Source organism: Convolutriloba macropyga, chromosome 5, assembly GCF_964194025.1.
Source record: "Convolutriloba macropyga chromosome 5, txConMacr16.3, whole genome shotgun sequence".
Lineage (NCBI taxonomy): Eukaryota > Metazoa > Xenacoelomorpha > Acoela > Convolutidae > Convolutriloba > Convolutriloba macropyga.
The window spans coordinates 8,318,328-8,332,888 of record NC_134472.1 but is presented as its reverse complement, the minus strand read 5'-3'; the positions used below and the strand labels follow the sequence as shown (position 1 = coordinate 8,332,888).

At 31.3% G+C, this 14,561-nt stretch overlaps 2 protein-coding genes across 8 annotated transcripts in view; one reads left to right on the top strand and one right to left on the bottom strand.

The window, feature by feature from the left end:
* Nucleotides 1-14,561, top strand: part of LOC142339105 (unconventional myosin-VI-like) — a 223,680-nt gene that overhangs the window by 44,841 nt on the left and 164,278 nt on the right. The window lies entirely within an intron of this gene.
* Nucleotides 1-14,561, bottom strand: part of LOC142339102 (carbonic anhydrase-related protein-like) — an 82,458-nt gene that overhangs the window by 30,584 nt on the left and 37,313 nt on the right. Inside the window, exon 1 of one of the 5 annotated variants that reach the window (XM_075388825.1) lies at nucleotides 10,096-11,003. The exons of 3 other annotated variants lie outside the window; for them this stretch is intronic. The gene's annotated coding sequence lies outside the window, so the exon portion shown is untranslated. Of the gene's footprint in view, nucleotides 1-9,799; nucleotides 9,911-10,095; nucleotides 11,004-14,561 lie in introns of those variants that run through there. One more of the 5 variants, XM_075388828.1, reaches the window with a different exon arrangement.

Sequence of the window (14,561 nt, the reverse complement as noted above, 5' to 3'; positions counted from 1 at the left end):
CAGCTTCACCTAGAATATTCTGCAATCCTATCTTCGAAAATGAGCAAAATTGTTTCGCTGATTTTATTATAGCAAACTCCGTTCTGAAAGCGAGATCAAATGGTTCAACATTGGCAGTAAAGGTTGAGCCCTGAGACACCATATTTCTGTTATCATGAACAATACAACTATTTTTCATGAAAAACGTCTTTTTATAAAACACAGTTTCAAAAAATTACAAGGGAAAAGGTTCTGCATAAAAATATATATTTAAATTTCCCAGGTTGAGGTCCAGACCCAAATTTGCTTCTGATCAGACTTTCCAGACCGAAATTATCTCTGATCAGAATTTCCAGACGGAAATTCACCCTGATCAGACTTTCCAGACCCAAGTGACCTCTGATCAGACTTTCCAGACACAGAAGGTCTCTGACCAGACTTTTCAGACCGAAGGTGTTCTGGTCAGACCATCTTCAGACCATGGTCCAGACTCAAATTTAGACCATTGCCCAGACCTTAATCAGACTATGATCAGACTCAAATGCGCTCGAAGAGGTTATGATCAGACCCAGTTGCGCTCGAAGCAGTTATGATCAGACCCAGTTGCGCTTGCAGCTATTTATGATCAGACTGAAGTGCGCTCCAAACCGGTTCTGATCAGACTCAAGTGCGCTCGAAATAGTCTGATCAGAGACAGATTTTACTTATGAAAAAAATCTCCTAATTTTGCTATAATATATTCATTTCATAAAAACTGATGTTTGCTGCATTTAATTCATCTAAGGAAAAATCAATTTTAAAAGTGTTGCTAAAGAAAACAAAACCCAACTGTTGAGAACAAATTTTATTTAGTGTACCGATTAGTTTATAATTCTGACTCAATGGATGAAATAAGACAGCTTTCCATAAGAAACGTCGTGGTCTCCAGTTGATCAAAAATTTTTCTAAAGGGGACCGGCCTCAGCTATCTGCTGGACTCTTTTTTTCTGATCAGAGCTATCAGACTTTAGATGAGTCTCTGATCAGAAAGCTGCTTTTTGGCTGCCTCTTGGCAGAGCCAACATCTTTCAGTAAAAAAAATGAAAAAAAAATAATGCGCTCGAAATGGTCCCTGATCAGACCCATTTGCGTTTGAAGACATTTATGATCAGATCCAATTGCGCTCGAAGTCGCCTCTGATCAGACAAAAGTGCGCTCGAATCCACCTATGATCAGACCCAATTGCGCTCAAAATTTCCTCTGATCAGACCCAAGTGCGCTCGACTCCGCCTATGATCAGACTTTTCAGACCAAATCGACCTCTTATCAGACCATCTCCAGACAATGATCAGACCGTAGTGCGCTCGAACTTCCGAAAAGACCCTGTAATTTCGGTCTGGGAACACACGGTTGTGCGCTCGACTGGGTCTGATCAGAAGTCAATTTGGATATGGACCTCAACCTGGGTTGTGCACCTAAAAACTGATTGGTAGAAAAATTGAAAGTGTTCACATGAAAAAGTGATAAAAATCAAAAGTTTTTCTGAGAGCGCAAAGTTAATCCTTAACTGCAATATTTGGGAATCCGTGCCAAGCGTACTTTTTGTACAGAAATCAGAGTCAACATTAATGAATAGCATCTAATTCAGAACCATTTTGTTCAGTTTTCGTCAAACCTTCATCACTTCCTACTAGCGACTGTGGTTAACGTTGGTTACGAGCAAAAAAATTTTCAAAAATTTTTCTCATGTACGTAATAAAAAATTACTAGTTTCATTTTTTTTTCTAGGGCAATATTACACATTGATTATTCATGATTATTCATTACCAAACACAGAAACTGAAGCAATCACTGAAACTTCGGACAGTTTTGATTGTCTCTTTTATAATTTTCTTTAACAAAATATAATTTCCGAAGAAAATGCTTCGTGAATATCGAATTCAAGCTTACGAGATAAAAAATCGCCAAAGAGAAATCATGAGAACCATTAGTTTTACGGCACATATAGCAACAAAAACAATTTTTCCGTTTAAATTTTGCAACTAAGGTATATAACGAAAACTTAAACCGACTCTTTAGTCTATGTTTGCAACCATATAAAATCTTTAGTTTTTGCATTATTAATCATGCCACCATTTTTTATGTAAAAAACGCTACCAAAAAGAATTTTGTGCGTAATCAACGCAAAAATCTGTTCTGAGCAAAAGAATAAAATTTTGATAGCTACAGAAAAATAAGAAAATAGAAATTTTTTGAGGTAGAAACAGGACTAAAATAATAAAATTTTGGTATTCCAGAGAAGTTTGTGCTTGAGAACATCAGTTGTGGGTTAATTATTCCAACCCCACTTGAGGCTGGAGGAACAATTTACTCAAAAGGTTTTTTTGTTCAGACTATTTTGCCCGATCGATATATTCATCGTCGAGAAATGTGAGTGACATCATTAAAAAGATCGTCTAGCGTAGAATCCGATATCAAAAATATTTTTCAATTTCCTTTTTTTCGAGGAGTTATCGAGGTTTAAAGTTCCATGTGAACACGTCATACTTGGTTCACATTTTTCACTTTCAGTGTAATTTTTGTTCGAATAAACATTTTCTCAAAAAATTTTAATTTAAAATTACATTTCACGCTACAAAATGCATCGATTTGGTGTTGCTAATGGACGGAAGACTATTAAAAATACTAGCTCTGCTCTCATAGGGAAATTGACTATCAAACAAATTAAAATTCTTTTTGAGAGCTGTTTTATTAAAAAACTTTCAAAACATTTTGATTTTAAAGTCACTAAAAAATAATCATTTTTCATATTCAGGTTCCGTTAATGACAAACTTCATTTACAGTCTAATGATGCCTATTGAAGAGAAAATTAGATTTCAAGAAATCGCTAAATTTTTTGGTTTGACTCTGAGTGTTCAAAATAACTAATGGAATTTTGTTTTTTTTTGAGATTTTACTGAATTCTTGAAGTCCTGTGCTATAGACACATTGACTAAAAGGGCAAGAACCTTCCTAATGAGCATTAAGAGAAATTATTTAGTGCTTTGAGGGGATGTCTAATGGCTGTTAAAACTTTAACAATAATTTTTCGAATTTTTTTAGAACATTATCTCATCTTTGGTTATTTTTGTGAAATCGAAGTCAATCTGAACACTGACAGGACCTTTGTTTTTCCTACTGCAACCAAATTTTATCTGGATACCTTTTTTATCTTCCATTATTGGCTTTGTGACTTCGATGCGACGAGTTTTTGTATTTATTTTTTTAATTTGCATGTTTTTTTCATAATTTTGTTTTGTTTTGGAATCTTATCACATCATCCTACAATTGATAGTTCTCATTGGCTTGAAGAAGACGTTAAAAAATTCATGGATAAAATTTTCCGAGAAAGGCTGGTGGATTTATTGGCGACACTTTCTTCTCGCACTTTTCTATTAAATTTTTAATTTTGCTTGTGTTTATTATTATTTTCATAGGCATCTGACACTTTCTTTTTGATGACCAGTTACCAAACAACAGTTTTTTTTCCATCGAAAAATAACGTAGCGTATTCTTTTACCTTACTTTGAAAGCTCTTACATTTAATGTCGTTGCTACTACGGGTTTTCTCAAAGATTTTGTGGTTTTCAAATAAATGTTGATTTTTTGAAGTCTCATAGTTGAAGAAAAAAATTCAATCTTTGTTAAAAAAATGAAAAAAATTGACATTTTTGTAGTAAAAACCCCATATTTCTGTTATCATGAATAATACAACTATTTTTTATGAAAAACGTCTTTTTATAAAACACAGTTTCAAAAAATTACAAGGGAAAAGGTTCTGCATAAAAGTATATATTTAAATTTGTGCACCTAAAAACTGATTGGTAGAAAAATTGAAAGTGTTCACAGGAAAAAGCGATAAAAATCGAAAGTTTTTCTGAGAGCGCAAAGTTAATCCTTAGCTGCAGTATTTGTGAATCCGTGCCAAGCGTACTTTCTGTACAGAAATCAGAGTCAACATTGATGAATAGCATCCTATTCAGAACCATTTTGTTCAGTTTTCGCCAAACCTTCATCACTTCCTACTAGCGACTGTGGTTAACGTTGGTTACGAGCAAAAAAAATTTTCAAAAATTTTTCTAATGTACGTAATAAAAAATTACTAATTTCATTTTTTTCTAGGGCAATATTACACATTGATTATTCATGATTATTCATTACCAAACACAGAAACTGAAGCGATCACTGAAACTTCGGACAGTTTTGATTGTCTCTTTTATAATTTTCTTTAACAAAATATAATTTCCGAAAAAAATGCTTCGTGAATATCGAATTCAAGCTTACGAGATAAAAAAATTGCCAAAGAGAAAACATGAGAACCATTAGTTTTACGGCACATATAGCAACAAAAACAATTTTTGCGTTTAAATTTTGCAACTCAGGTATATAACGAAAACTTAAACCGACTCTTTAGTCTATGTTTGCAACCATATAAAATCTTTAGTTTTTGCATTATTAATCATGCCACCATTTTTTATATAAAAAAAAAAACTACCAAAAAGAATTTTGTGCGTAATCAACGCAAAAATCTGTTCTGAGCAAAAGAATAAAAATTTGATAGCTACAGAAAATTACGAAAATAGAAACTTTTTGAGGTAGAAACAGGACTAAAATTATAAAATTTTGGTATTCCAGAAAAGTTTGTGCTTGAGAACATCAGTTGTGGGTTAATTATTCCAACCCCACTTGAGGCTGGATCAACAATTTACTCAAAAGGTTTTTTTGTTCAGAATATTTTGCCCGATCGATATATTCATCGTCGAGAAATGTGAGTGACATCATTAAAAAGATCGTCTAGCGTAGAATCCGATATCAAAAAGATTTTTCAATTTCTTTTTTTTCGAGGAGTTATCGAGGTTTAAAGTTCCACGTGAACACGTCATACTTGGTTCACATTTTTCACTTTCATTGTAATTTTTGTTCGAATAAACATTTTCTCAAAAAATTTTAATTTAAAACTACATTTCACGCTACAAAATGCATCGATTTGGTGTTGCTAATGGACGAAAGATTATTAAAAATACTAGCTCTGCTCTCATAGGGAAATTGACTATCAAACAAATTAAAATTCTATTTGAGAGCTGTTTTATTAAAAAACTTTCAAAACATTTTGATTTTTAAGTCACTAAAAAATAATCATTTTTCATATTCAGGTTCCGTTAAAAACAAACTTCATTTACAGTCTAATGATGCCTATTGAAGAGAAAATTAGATTTCAAGAAATCGCTAAATTTTTTGGTTTGACTCTGAGTGTTCAAAATAACTAATGGAATTTTGTTTTTTTTTGAGATTTTACTGAATTCTTGAAGTCCTGTGCTATAGACACATTGACTAAAAGGGCAAGAACCTTCCTAATGAGCATTAAGTGAAATTATTTAGTGCTTTGAGGGGATATCTAATGGCTGTTAGAACTTTAACAATAATTTTTCGAATTTTTTTAGAACATTATCTCATCTTTGGTTATTTTTGTGAAATCGAAGTCAATCTGAACACTGACAGGACCTTTGTTTTTCCTACTGCAAACAAATTTTATCTGGATACCTTTTTTATCTTCCATTATTGGCTTTATGACTTCGATGCGACGAGTTTTTGTATTTATTTTTTTAATTTGCATATTTTTTTCATAATTTTGTTTTGTTTTGGAATCTTATCACATCATCCTACAATTGATAGTTCTCATTGGCTTGAAGAAGACGTTAAAAGAATCATGGATAAAATTTTCCGAGAAAGGCTGGTGGATTTATTGGCGACACTTTCTTCTCGCACTTTTCTAATAAATTTTTAATTTTGCTTGTGTTTATTATTATTTTCATAGGCATCTGACACTTTCTGATGTCTTTTTGATGACCGGTTACCAAACAACGGTTTTTTTTCCATCGAAAAATAACGTAGCGTATTCTTTTATCTTACTTTGAAAGCTCTTACATTTAATGTCGTTGCTACTACGGGTTTTCTCAAAGATTTTGTGGTTTTCAAATAAATGTTGATTTTTTGAAGTCTCATAGTTGAAGAAAAAAATTCAATCTTTGTTAAAAAAAATGAAAAAAATTGACATTTTTGTAGTAAAAACCCCATATTTCTGTTATCATGAATAATACAACTATTTTTTATGAAAAACGTCTTTTTATAAAACACAGTTTCAAAAAATTACAAGGGAAAAGGTTCTGCATAAAAGTATATATTTAAATTTGTGCACCTAAAAACTGATTGGTAGAAAAATTGAAAGTGTTCACAGGAAAAAGCGATAAAAATCGAAAGTTTTTCTGAGAGCGCAAAGTTAATCCTTAGCTGCAGTATTTGTGAATCCGTGCCAAGCGTACTTTCTGTACAGAAATCAGAGTCAACATTGATGAATAGCATCCTATTCAGAACCATTTTGTTCAGTTTTCGTCAAAGCTTCATCACTTCCTACTAGCGACTGTGGTTAACGTTGGTTACGAGCAAAAAAAATTTTCAAAAATTTTTCTAATGTACGTAATAAAAAATTACTAGTTTCATTTTTTTTCTAGGGCAATATTACACATTGATTATTCATGATTATTCATTAACAAACACAGAAACTGAAGCGATCACTGAAACTTCGGACAGTTTTGATTGTCTCTTTTATAATTTTCTTTAACAAAATATAATTTCCGAAAAAAATGCTTCGTGAATATCGAATTCAAGCTTACGAGATAAAAAAATCGCCAAAGAGAAATCATGAGAACCATTAGTTTTACGGCACATATAGCAACAAAAACAATTTTTCCGTTTAAATTTTGCAACTCAGCTATATAACGAAAACTTAAACCGACTCTTTAGTCTATGTTTGCAACCATATAAAATCTTTAGTTTTTAAATTATTAATCATGCCACCATTTTTTATGTAAAAAACACTACCAAAAAGAATTTTGTGCGTAATCAACGCAAAAATCTGTTCTGAGCAAAAGAATAAAATTTTGATAGCTACAGAAAATTAAGAAAATAGAAATTTTTTGAGGTAGAAACAGGACTAAAATTATAAAATTTTGGTATTCCAGAGAAGTTTGTGCTTGAGAACATCAGTTGTGGGTTAATTATTCCAACCCCACTTGAGGCTGGAGGAACAATTTACTCAAAAGGTTTTTTTGTTCAGACTATTTTGCCCGATCGATATATTCATCGTCGAGAAATGTGGGTGACATCATTAAAAAGATCGTCTAGCGTAAAATCCGATATCAAAAAGATTTTTCAATTTCCTTTTTTTCGAGGAGTTATCGAGGTTTAAAGTTCCATGTGAACACGTCATACTTGGTTCACATTTTTCACTTTCAGTGTAATTTTTGTTCGAATAAACATTTTCTCAAAAAATTTTAATTTTAAATTACATTTCACGCTACAAAATGCATCGATTTGGTGTTGCTAATGGACGAAAGACTATTAAAAATACTAGCTCTGCTCTCATAGGGAAATTGACTATAAAACAAATTACAATTCTATTTGAGAGCTGTTTTATTAAAAAATTTTCAAAACATTTTGATTTTTAAGTCACTAAAAAATAATCATTTTTCATATTCAGGTTCCGTTAATGACAAACTTCATTTACAGTCTATTGATGCCTATTGAAGAGAAAATTAGATTTCACGAAATCGCTAAATTTTTTGGTTTGACTCTGAGTGTTCAAAATAACTAATGGAATTTTGTTTTTTTTTGAGATTTTACTGAATTCTTGAAGTCCTGTGCTATAGACACATTGACTAAAAGGGCAAGAACCTTCCTAATGAGCATTAAGTGAAATTATTTAGTGCTTTGAGGGGATATCTAATGGCTGTTAAAACTCTAACATTAATTTTTCGAATTTTTTTAGAAGATTATCTCATCTTTGGTTATTTTTGTGAAATCGAAGTCAATCTGAACACTGACAGGACCTTTGTTTTTCCTACTGCAACCAAATTTTATCTGGATACCTTTTTTATCTTCCATTATTGGCTTTATGACTTCGATGCGACGAGTTTTTGTATTTATTTTTTTAATTTGCATATTTTTTTCATAATTTTGTTTTGTTTTGGAATCTTATCACATCATCCTATAATTGATAGTTCTCATTGGCTTGAAGAAGACGTTAAAAGAATCATGGATAAAATTTTCCGAGAAAGGCTTGTGGATTTATTGGCGACACTTTCTTCTCGCACTTTTCTAATAAATTTTTAATTTTGCTTGTGTTTATTATTATTTTCATAGGCATCTGACATTTTCTGATGTCTTTTTGATGACAAACAACAGGTTACCAAACAACAGTATTTTTTCCATCGAAAAATAACGTAGCGTATTCTTTTACCTTACTTTGAAAGCTCTTACATTTAATGTCGTTGCTACTACGGGTTTTCTCAAAGATATTGTGGTTTTCAAATAAATGTTGATTTATTGAAGTCTTATAGTTGAAGAAAAAAAATTCAATCTTTGATAAAAAAAATTGAAAAAAATTGAAATTTTTGTAGTAAAAAACTTTATTTTTTAATGGCTTCAAGTCTTCTGTCTCATTTTTTTAGAGTTTGCCTTCTTGCTGTTTTTTATTCGTTTTGAAGTCCTAACATGCTGAGAGGTCTAACAAACTTCCAACTGAGGATTGAATGAATGATATTACTCTATGCAGTCAGTTCTGAGCAAATAGTTTTAAAGTTTATGGTATTATTCAATTATATTTTTTTTTCAAATTTTGTATGGTCTTTGTTGTTCTTTTGGTCAAATTGTAGCTTATTCTCATCATTGAGAGGTCCCATCCAACTCCTTGTAATTCAAAATTTAGACTTTCTATATAATGTCATAACTGATGCTTTGTTTGTGGGAAAATATGCGTTTTCATCAATGTTTTGTGACTGCTCAATATTTGTGTTTTTTCTTTTTTACCTCTTTTGTGTAACAACAGAACCCAATTATTTTCAAAGGAAGCCCCAGTGAATTTATTTAATTTTTCAGTATAATTTCATTTCAATAAGAATAGATAACAATTGAAAAGAAAAAACAAAATTTAGATAATAGCTAATGATTTTAATGACGAATAGTTTTTGTTTTCGCAGATTGTTTTTTATAATTTCTTGATTTTTTATGCATCATTAGTCCAATTCTTTGGCCTATTCTAACCAAAGACAGGTCCTATTTTTTTCGTAACGGCTTACTAGTAAATTTATTGAGAAAGATTTTGTTAAAAGCTAATTATTTTTAGGACTTTTGAAACTGTTTGGCTTAAAAAACGTTTATAGATTTTGAAATTCGCCTCATTATTATTTTTTTTCACTTGTTACCTCGTCTCGTCAAGGAGCCAACCCATATGATGCATAGTTAAGATAAATAAAGTTTGTGCAGCTAAAGTTTGGTCTGATTGCATTTTAACGTTTTTTACTAGATGCTTTTATATTTAAATATTGAGTTTTTGTCGGGAATTTTTTAGTTTGGCTTATTTTGTTTGTTTTTTTTATCTCGTAGTCTTTTTCTCGACAGATCTCGTAAGCTCTGTAACGAGGGTATGGTATTATGTAATTCAATTTGTAGTTTGGGCAATTAAGTCTGTTGATCAACTCGATTCGGAAATTCATCTGCAAACGCAATTAACAAGCCTCCTTGTTATAAAAATTGTAAAGAGTTTTTTTGGTAGATTATCCCCACCAGCAATAATTAGTTACTGTTTTTTCAGGTATTTACACTGTTACTCAAGCTACCTACTTCATAGAACATAATCAACTATGATGCACGCAAAATTAACTTTGTATCTAATAAATTGTTGTGTAAAGGGCAAAAATAAATCAATACAACATAACTAAGAAAAATTGTCATTGAATATCAAACCTGAGGTCAAAATTGCACACATTTTCAACAAAATTTGATTTTTTTATCAAAAAGTAAAGTGTGAGAATAGATAAAGTAATAAAATCTACTTCGAACATCAATTGTTGTTTTTTCGAAATATGTAAAAAAGCGAACATTATTGAACATTCCAGAATTAAAAAATGCCATATGTAATGCCTGGTATTTGCCAAATTATACAAGAAATCATTTACAAAGAGGAAATTCAAAATTCAACTTAATCGTTGATTGTTTAATAGATCAGCAAGACTGCGTTGTAATAATTATAATTTACTAACCATATTAATAATTGTAATAAACTATCGGGCAATCAATTGATAAAGGTGAGTTAGTGAATATTTGTTCAAAAAAACTTTGGAAATTATGGTTTTTATTATCAATTGTTTTTTGACAGTGTAATCTCTTTCGCTAGAACTCGCTAGATTATATGCAAAATATTGAGATTATAACAATACTTTCATGTATGAAATAACAAAGAAATATCGTTCACTAAGTAATCTTTTTGAAACAACCAAATAATTGACCAATTAAATTAATAAGTCGGTAAATAAACTCGGTAAGCTCCATACAAAAAAATTTTCATGGCACTTGAAAACTAATTGGCTGCTTTTGAAGCAACATCGAAATATACAACATCAGATATTTAAACGCAAATAAAACCTTTTTTTACTATTTGATCAAATTTAATTCAATGGGTTCTTAAACAAAATAAACGCGAAAAATAAGGTAAAAGCAATCGTGGCGTGAACGAAATAAACCAAGTGCAGATTACTTGTCTGGCGATGCTGTTGACCGATTCAAGAGGCTGCTAAACTGCTCGTGAAGAACTTCTAATTAAAGCTTCGATTGATGTTCAGTTTTTTACTCAATAATATAAATTGAAAAGTACTACAAACAGTAAATTTGCCCTAATAAAACCTAAGAATATTCTATCAAAAAAGGGCAATGGTAAACCGTAACAGTGTGTATGTTATTGTGTCTTAGATAGCGAGGAATTGTACTATTGTGTAGGGCTAAAAAATGTACGATGAGATATAGATAGTTAGTTTTATATATTTATTTGCCCTAGGTGGTTACGGGCGATTAGCTGAATAAATGAATTGGAGGTTGTAAAAACAAATATATCAATATATTGTAGTTTGTAAATAACCAAGCGAACATTGAACATTGCCTTTTGCCTCTGCTGGCCTTACCTGCCCGCCGGCCGCCTTAATTAAAATTGGAACGCATAATCGCCAGTCACATGGCTGATTTCTTACCATCATGGGACGTACCAATTGAACGAATAGTCAAAAAGCCGAATAAATTTCGGCAAAGTTTTTGAGTAGTAGTGGATAGTCGTTAAAAGTGATGATATATGGCCTCGGTTTAAAATGGCCGTTAGACTTAACAAGTGCTCTCAGTCTCTTATCATCTAATTTTGTGCAATGAAAATTTGAGTTAAAAGCGCATTTGCAATGAAAATGTTAACCGAAGCATTTTTCATGTACTTTTTTCATTCACTGCTATATATGGGTTCATAAAATGCTTATGCTATAAAGTACTTGCTAATAGTAATAAATTAATTGAAAAAAATTGAACCTACAGTTAATCGAAAAGTTCAAACCAAGTTAAAAATAAAAACCTAGGCATATTTCAATTCAATTTTCTAGACAGACTTCACAATATCGTTTCTAATTGATAATCCCGCAGTTATTAATCAAAGTTTATTCAGTTTGGACTGGTTATAATAATTAAGGAAACTGTTCAAATAGTTCTAAAAATAGGAGCAATTGAGATTTTTTCAATGATATTGTCAAATTAATTTTTGTATTAATTTTCCCAAAAAACGGTGCTCGGAGCTCTTTTTTAACGAGAAATTTAAAAAAATTTAGAGAACAACGGTATTTTCATAAAACGAATAACACTACAGTATTGTTCACTGAGTATTATTTTTGAAACAGCCAATTAAACAAGTCTAAACAAAAACTCCATCCAAAATTTTTTCCAGCGTACTTGAAAAATAATTGGCTACATTCTGATACAATTTCAAAAGTTACCCACTTCAGGCCATTTCAACGCAATTGAAATTTTTTTTAGTTTTTCATTTTATAATTTTATTCAATCGATTCTTAAACTAAATAAACGGGAATACAACGTACAAACAATCATGGCGTGAACGAAATAAATTAAGAGTAATTTAACCCTCTAGCGATGCTGTTGACTGATTTAAGAGCTTGATAAATTTCGTGAAAAAGTTTAAATTAAACCTTCGATCAATATTCAGTTTTCTTACTCAAGGTATAAATTGAAAAGTATTAAAAACGCTAAATTTGCGCACAGAAAAATACTAAATATTTCCAATTTTGCATATTTCTTGAGTGAAAAAAATTAATCGTTTTGTGTTCTAGCTTCAGAAATGTGATGATGTTTGCCCCACACTTCTCACGTTTGTTTAATTTCTTGGCAAATTGTACACCAATTTTTTCAGCATTATCTTCAAATCCAGCTGATGGGCAACTGTTTTTTTGCTCAACGCGATGACATTTTTCCTGTCAAGTTACTGTTAATGTTAATCTCGACAGGTTTGGATTCAGTTTTCTAGAAAAAGACTTGTCAACATCATTTTTTAATTGATAATACAAGATATACTGTTGAAATCAGTCTCTCAATCTTTAACCAAAATTCATTCATTTTGGACTAGTTAATCATTCAAATAATTCATGAAGCAAAATTTGGAGCAATTGAGAGTTATTGACCGCTAAAGAGCTTTTAAAATTGCTTGGGGATGTCAATTTGTTGGTTGTTAACTGACGCAGAAAAATTGAATGAAACCATTATTGGAGAGTTGATGCTGTTTAATAGACCTTAAACTTTTGTCGTCTTCAAGCTTCTGAAATGTGATTATATTCGCCCAACAGTTCTCACTTTTGCAAATTTCTTCGCAAATTAAAAAAAAATATATCTCAGCTTTATCTTCCAATCTAATTGTTGGGGAGTTGCTTTGTTCACTCAGCGCTATTAAATTTTGCAAACCAATTTAAAGTTAAACTCAGCATTTTTGAATTAGTTTTCGAGTGGAAGACCTGATAATATCGTTTTCTAATTGATAATACAAAACATACAATTGATGTCAATCCCGCTGACATTAATCGCAGTTGATTCGGTTTGAACTGCCCTATTAATTAAAGCGATGGCTCAATTACTTCCAAAAATTAGAACAATTGAGTGGTTTTGTTGTTTTTGCAATGTTGTAATTAGAACAATGTTGAGTGTTTTCCGCATGGGGTCATTTCTGGATTAACGAATACCAAACATTTTGTAGTCAAGTTTATGATAGTCGCCCCACGTTTCTCACCCTTTTGCAAATTCTTGACAAGTTGCATGCAAGTTTTGAAGTCTAGTGGTTGTTGGAGATGTGCTTTTTTTGCTCATTGCAATGAAATTTTCAAAAAAAAACACGATTTCGGAGTGTTAAAATCTGGCATTGCTGTACCTGAATAATCAATGTTTAATCTGCAATTTTTTTTAAAAGTCTCAGATAAAACAAAAAACAAAATTGCAATAGCAAAAACCCAAAGAAAAGGTAACCAAAAAATTGTGATCCAGCTATAGGACATTAGAGTGAAAACAAAATGACGGCTGTAAAATTTTCAAACACTTTAACGAGGATTTCAGTCAATTTGATTGCGTGTAAGTATTAGAAAATTTTTGAAAACACAAAAATTAGGCTCAAGGAACATTCATTCTCGTTTAAACTATCTTTCCATACTACATTTTTACACGCAAAACTTCGTGTTAGTTTTCTTTATCGATGATATCAACAAAAGAGAGCTATGGCTCAAAACTATATCAGATGAAAAACGAATTTCAAAGAATTGAAGTTTAAAAAATTGAAACCTTTCCATTTTCCTAATCATTTCATGAATTTGTTTTGCCTGAAAATCTTTTGTTTATTCAAGATAATTAAAAACCACAATGACTGGTATCGTATCTTCCAATCTTTGTTTGAAAAAAATTTAGTTGTTGCACATAGTTAACACCCGAAAAAAATTACTTTCTTCTAACTTAAATATTACTGACGTGCTGTTGTGACAAATAAAACTGAACAAAAACATTGCTATCAAATAAAACTAATGCATTTCACTTACATGCTTGATGCTCAAATGAATTCTTTGGACGTTCTTAATTAAAATTAAAAATCAAAAACCATGATATAATGTTTTTAATTTGAGAGGAAAGCATTTCCAAATAATTTAGAAAATCAAGACTCTTTGGGTTCTGAAACTTGGAGGCAAGTGTTTTTTTATTAAGTAATTGAAACTCAAGTGAAAAAAAACAAACATGTGATCCATGAAGAAAATTTGCTATGCCCCTGCCCCGCAGGCGTTTTGCCATACTTAGCTTCTTAAGTCTCTAGTGTAAATTCTAATGCTCTTCGGGCCTTATAGCCTTATACCCCCTGCTGATGGGCTCAAGAAGAGCCATCGTGTCCGGATGCTAAGTCCCTCGGGCTACTAATATATAATTAGCAATTAGGTTCCTTCCCCGTATGAAACTCATCATTAAAAATGGGGATTTCGTCAAAAAAAACTTTGACAAAAATTAGCTAGAAACTGATTGCAAATACTATATTTGAGATAATCGTAAGGGTAAAAAAATGATTAACACCTGATTAGAGACCAGAAACAACTCTTAAATGTCGTGTTATAAAAACCTTGTTCATTTCTGGCATACTCTCACGAGAAAATGCTGAGTGTTTTAC